This window comes from Gekko japonicus, unplaced genomic scaffold (assembly GCF_001447785.1).
Source record: "Gekko japonicus isolate JY-2015 unplaced genomic scaffold, Gekko_japonicus_V1.1 scaffold2042, whole genome shotgun sequence".
NCBI lineage: Eukaryota > Metazoa > Chordata > Lepidosauria > Squamata > Gekkonidae > Gekko > Gekko japonicus.
In genome coordinates, this window is record NW_015176514.1 from 235,018 (window position 1) to 239,984 (window position 4,967).

A 4,967-nucleotide genomic window follows, 5' to 3' on the forward strand; every position below is an offset into this window, starting at 1 on the left:
CAGCATTCTAGAAAGACACTCTAACTGCTACACCACATTAGCCTTCTGCCCTGTGCCCCCGGTCAGCAATGCTCCCTCTAAGCTCTGGAGTCTTGTGAGAAAAAATTCTACGTTGTGAGCTACTGGCATTAAAGTTGTGAGCGAGCGATTTGGCTGCTGCATAAATCAGTTTGCTCTGGAGCCATCCTTCCTGAGCTAAGACAAAAATCAGTGAGCCGGAGGCTAAAAAACTGTGAGCTAACTCACACTAACTCAGCTTAGAGGGAACACTGCCGGTCAGCCTGATACCCTAAAGCAATGGGTCCCCAATGTGGTACACATGAGCACTCGGTAGGGTTGGCCAGCTCTAGCATATCAAATTCCTGGGTATATGGAAGCAATGCCTGCAAAAGGTAGACTTTCAGGAGGGAGCTTATTTATTTTTCAAGTTTATATTTCGCCCTCCCCACAAATGGGCTCAGGGTAGATCACAACAACTTAAAAGCTTAGACCCAGAATAAAACTTTGTTGGTCTTAAGGTGCCACTGGACTCAAACTTTGTTCTGTATACTTTAAACATTGCTGCACCATAAATAAAAGGCACATGATAACAGGTATTTATTTGAAATTCCTTTTATAACAGTTCATTAAAAAAAACCCACCAACCTCTCACTGTATTCTGAGTTGATTTTGGTTCAGCGGTTGGGCATCTGCTTGGCATGCAAAAGGTCCCAGGTTCCATCTCTGGCATCTCATTAAAGTATCTGGTAGAGGAGGATTTGAAAGACTTCTTCCTCAGACCCTGGACAGCCACTGCCAATCTGAATAGACCATGATGACTGTGATGGACTAATGATCTGATTCAGTATAGGGTCAGCAGTCAGAACTTTCTTCTCACTGAGGGGTAGTTTATAGCTTATAGAGACAGAAACACCAGTTTGGTGTACTGGTAAGAGCGGCAGGACTCTAATCTGGAGAACCAGATTTGATATCCCCACTCCTCCACATGAAGCCAGCTGGGTGACCCTGGGTCAGTCACAGCTCTCTCAGCCCCACCTACCTCACAAGGTGTCTGTTGCTGGGAGAGGAAGGGAAGGTAATTGTAAGCCACTCCATGACTCCTTTGGGTAGTGAAGGGTGGGGTATAAAACCAACTACTACTCCTCTTCTTTTCCTCCCCACCTCAAAAATCATAAGTACAGGATACTGCCTGGCCCCAAAATGAAACAGAATGGATGTCAGTCAGGAACAAGCCTGGGCAAATATTTTGGAAGGTGAGGCTGTCTACTGCCCTCTCCATGGCCCTGAGAGATGGATAATGGGTCCATCAGGATCTTTAATTCACCTTGGACTAATCTAGTCAAGTCCAACCTTACTTCCTCTGCACTCACTTACCTTAATTAAGTGCTACTTAATCAACTTTTAATTCAATTCACCAAACCTATTAGCTTGCCCATCTGGTACTTGCAGGATCATCAAGCTTTTCCCTCACCTTTTGGTCCACCTTAGAAAACTCCATCGAGTTATTGTTTTTCGGGCAAATACATCAGCTTACCCCAGGGTGCATTTTGCCCTATATCAAGAGCACTCAGCCACTGGTGCAGTGTGTGTGACTTGGATCCTCTTGCAACCCCCTCCCCCTTTGTTGGGTGTCTTCTCACCACGAAACGCTGGTCTTGCTGTTTCCGTGGACTTCTTTCTTCATGACTGGTAAATTATTTATTTATTTATTATTTATTATTTATTATTGTATTTCTACCCCGCCCTCCCCGCGAACGGGCTCAAGGTGGCTTACAAAGGGCACCATGTGCCTATATATAAAACAATAAAAACAAGACAATCAATAGTGCTCACTAGTTTCAGTCTCTTAATATAACAAGATGGTATCTCAGAAATGTTATAAAACAACGATACTCCTTCAACAAGGAGGATAATGCCCCGTAGATGTTACTCATCCCCATCCAGTGGCTGTCACGGTTTGATATTCATAGGGCTGTCCTCTTACCCCATTGGTACCAATATCATTGGTGGTGGTAGTAGTGGCGGCTCCTACCCAAAAGCCTGGCAGAAGAGCTCCATCTTGCAGGCCCTGCAGAACTGTGAAAGGTCCCGCAGGGCCCTGATCTCATTCCGTAGCTCATTCCACCAGGTAGGAGCTGCCACTGAAAAGGACCTGGCTCTAGTTGTAGCAAGCCTAGTCTCCCTAGGGCCGGGGGTCACCAGACGGAGTTGTGACCCCGCATGAAGTGCTCTTTGGGGCATATGTGGAGAAAGGTATGCCGGACCCTGGCCATATAGGGCTTTAAAGGTAAGGACCAGCACTTTGAAGCGAATCCGGTATGCTATTGGCAGCCAGTGTGTCGTGACAGAGCCAGGGAGCGCAGATTAATCAAAGCAAGTTCAATAAGCAGTCCGAGATTCAGCCAAGGAGTTCAGTCAGGAAAACCTTTAAACAAGTCCTAAGCAATTCACACAGCCAGAGTCAAACGTACCAGAGGTCAGAGTCCATAAATCAGGTGAAGTCAGATAAACGCTGAGCCGAAGCCGTAGTCAAAACACGATGCCGAGGGTCAAGAAGCCAGAGTTCCAAAGCCGAGTGACTAACTGCCAAGAGATCAAAGGATCCGAAGCAAGCTCACACAGAGTGCCTGGTTCTGTCAACCGAAGTTGCCAGCACGAATTGCTCAAAGCACCAGGTCTGTTGAAATAGCGTGCTGGCTCATTAATTAATTAGCTCCTGGAAACAAGGTCCAGGCTGCTGTCAAAACTCAGGGCTGAATGAGCGTCGACCGCGCATGCGTGCAGCCTTCCTTCTTTCATTCAGCTCCTGTCGTCTTTGGTTTCTGAGCCGGTTAACAGGTGGGGGAGATTCGGGGGGTGATCCACTTGGGCCAGGCAGTGCCTGATCAGACGCAGGTGTCTCCTGGGGGTGCTATTCTCCTCAGGACTTACATTTTCCTCAGTTAAAGGTGCCAAGTCCACTTGTTCCTGGCTGTCAGGCTCTGCTTCTGTAGCCACGTCAGAGGCAGGCATGACACAGTGCAGCGCTTTCAGCACAGGCCAGATGTGCTCACACCTCAGGAGGCCCATCAGCAACCTGGCCACAGCATTCTGCACTAGCTGCAGCGTCCGGATTTGCGACAGAGGCAGTCCCATGTAGAGAGCGTTGCAGTAGTCTAGCCTCGAGGTGACCGTCACATGGATCACTGTAGCCAGGTCGAGGAAAGGGACCAACTGCCGGATCAGCCGAAGATGGTAAAAGGCCGATTTGGCAGTGGTTGCCACCTGGCTGTCTGTTGTGGGGAGGGGAAGGGAAAGGAGTTTGTAAGCCGCCCTGAGACTCTGAGTGAAGGGCAGGATATAAGTCCAATCTCTTCTCTTCTTCCACCTTTGTAAGATTGTGCCAGCAAATATGGAAAAGAAAACTGCGGCCCACAGACTTGAAACAAAGTTTACATTCCAATTCCAAAAAGATGTGAAAGAATGTAGCAATTATCAGACGGTCCTGTTAATTTCTCAGATGAGTAAAGTGGTGCTTAAAATCTTATAACAGAGAATGTTAGCATATATGGAGTCAGAAATGCCAGATGTTCAAGCTGGATTCAGAAAAGGAAGAGGCACTAGACACCGTAGTTCAAATTTATGTTGGTTACTGGACCATATGAGAGAATTTCAGAAGAAAATCAGCTTGTGTTTCTTAGATTACCACAAAGCTTTTGACTGTGTGGATCATGAAAAGCTATGATTGGTTTTAACAGAAGTGCTGCAGCATCTGATTGTTTTGATGTGCAACCTATACTCTGGACAAGAGGCTACTGTTGGGACAGAATATCATAGAATCATAGAATGTTGGAAGGGACCTTGCAGGTCATCTAGTCCAACCCCCTGCACTCAATATGGAGAAACAGAATGGTTTCCAATTGGCAAAGGTGTCAGAAAAGGATGTATTTTATTTCCTGTCTCTTCAATCTATATGCAGAACCATATCATAAGGAAAACTGGATTAGATTTAGATGCAGGTGGAGTGAAAACTACTGGAAAGAGCATTAACTTTTTGAAATATGCAGATGACACCACATCACTGGCAGAAAATAGTGAAGACTTGAAACAACTACTGCTGAAGTTTAAAGCAGAAAGTGCCAAAGCAACATTAAAGCTGAACATCAAGAAGACAAAAGTAATGATTACTGGGGGATTTCACAACTTCAAGGCAGACAATTAAGAAATTAAAATTGTTCAAGATTTCCTATTCGTTGACTCCAATACCAACCAAAAGGGAGACTGCAACTAAGAAATCAGGAGATTGAGACTGGGAAGGGCAGCCTTGAAGGAGCTAGAAGAGATTCGTAAGTGTAGGGATGTGTTGCTGGTGATCAAGGTCAAGTTAATTCACACCCTGGTTATTATGTATGGGTGTGAAAGCTGACAGGAGAAAGATTCCTTTGAAATGTGGTGTTGGAAGAGTTTTATGGGTACCATGGACCACAAAACGAGACAAATCAGTGGGTTCTAGATCAAATCAAGCCTGTACTCTCTTTGAAGCTAAAACGACTAAACTGTGACTATCGTACTCTGGTCATATTATGAGAAGACAAGAGTCACTGGGGGGAAAAGGCAATAAGGGTATGAAAATTTGAAGGCAGCAGGAGAAGAGGAAAACTCAAAATGAGATGGACAGACTCAATCAAGGAAGCCACAGCCCTCAGTTCTCCAGACCTGATCAAGGCGGTTAATGCCAGGACGTTTTGGAGAACCGCTAATCCGTGGAGCCGCCATAAATCGGAAGCGACTAGACGGCACTTAACGCACGCGTACAGAGCACATACGCAGAGTGAACCTGTAGAAGCAAAGGGTGGAGTGAGGAAAAACCGGAGCGCTCTCCCTGACAACCCTCACTTCCTGTCCGCCAGCTTTTCCATCCGGGGCAGAGCGAGATCTCATCCATAGAAATGACCTCAGCGGGGGCAGTTCCGGTTTACTTCCGGAGG